This window comes from Penaeus monodon, chromosome 29 (assembly GCF_015228065.2).
Source record: "Penaeus monodon isolate SGIC_2016 chromosome 29, NSTDA_Pmon_1, whole genome shotgun sequence".
NCBI lineage: Eukaryota > Metazoa > Arthropoda > Malacostraca > Decapoda > Penaeidae > Penaeus > Penaeus monodon.
This window is the reverse complement of record NC_051414.1, coordinates 13,940,033-13,941,570: the sequence shown is the minus strand read 5'-3', so window position 1 is coordinate 13,941,570 and position 1,538 is coordinate 13,940,033.

The window sequence follows — 1,538 nt, the reverse complement described above, 5'->3', positions numbered from 1 at the left end:
CAAAGTAAGCTATGAATATGTTAATTTTATTTTTTGTAAGTGTGATATTGGGAAAGGGATTATCCATTATCCCTTTTGTGATAAAGTAATTTCTATGCAGCAGTTTGCATATCAAAAAGTATATGGTACACTGAAGTCACTTTTACTGAAAGGTGAGATGCTCTGTGATATCAGATTGGTCTATTTTGGTTACTATGAAAGGATTGTTTATTCAAAACATATAATTTATTAGAAGTAATCCCCATACAATTAAATTTGTATTTATGTTAATGTATTAATTTTTCTGAATGATTTTCTTTGCAAATAAGCTGGGTGTCAAAATTGAGTTTTATTTTTGATACTAAGAATTTAGGAAAAACAATTTCTTACATAGCAAGATCTATTTTAATTGCCTTCTATTCCTTGGATTAAAACATCAAACCTTAGATTTTTTTCTGCATAAGTTTTATACATTGGTGTAGAATCTATATTTATCCCCCTAATGAGATTCTGCATGGGGGTGGATAGTGTACCATGCATTGGTCATCTGCATGTAGGATGGACACCAACCAATCATTTGTTGAAGACAATAACATCACAGACATGTCATATGTGAACTTGGCTTCACAGATTTTCACTAGCAAGGGGGGCAGGGTGTAACATCAAAATAATTTGAAAAGCATTTCAGATAAAATCTTATTGACATACGCATTACAGACGTACGTTTCTTGTATATTTATATTGGTAACAAATACAGGACTACTATTTTGCTATTTACATCTGCAACAACATGATCAGTTAACAAGTAACAGTGCTCAGAAAAAGGTTAAATCTTACTTGGGGGCATCAAAAAGTCTTTAAACATTTACATTAAAGTCCTTTTATGCATTTCAAATCCCAAGAATATACTTTATATGAGATGAACCCATTAAATGACAGTGATATAGGGGAAGAATCATGATTCATAGTTTTTCATTAATCACCTTGTATTTCCCAGTATTTCTCAACCAAATGGGAAAGTGTCAACATTGTCCATTTCAGGTAAGATTGTTGTACCCATCCCTACAATCTGTACTTTTATTATTTCCTTTTACATATATTCATGGGACATAAATTTGTTCTGTTACATTTTAGCTCATAATTTAGGGGAGATAGTAGAAATTGTACTCTTAACTTTTTATCATTAGTTTAGTTAAGATTACTGGATGGCAGAGGATTTGATTTTAGCTGTGTCTCTTTTGATCACAAATTAATCTACATCCAAAAGCACAATCTTATTTTTTTTTTCGTATCTATTTTTTTCATGTAAGTTTGAATCCAGACTTTCTGAAATTTTTTTTAAAATTTTGCCCCATTTAGAGGCTTTTGGGCATTTCTTTAAATTTCAGCCCTTTACTTTTTTTTCCAATGTTTTGAAAACCTTTTTCGCCTTATAAGTTTCTTGTTGTAAACCTGATATTAATATAGGTTTACTTGGGGAATTCTCCCAATGGTATTCCCAGTGACTTTATGAATGTGTTTATTTTCTTTATGTGTAGGTACATATTGCCTTTACAGGA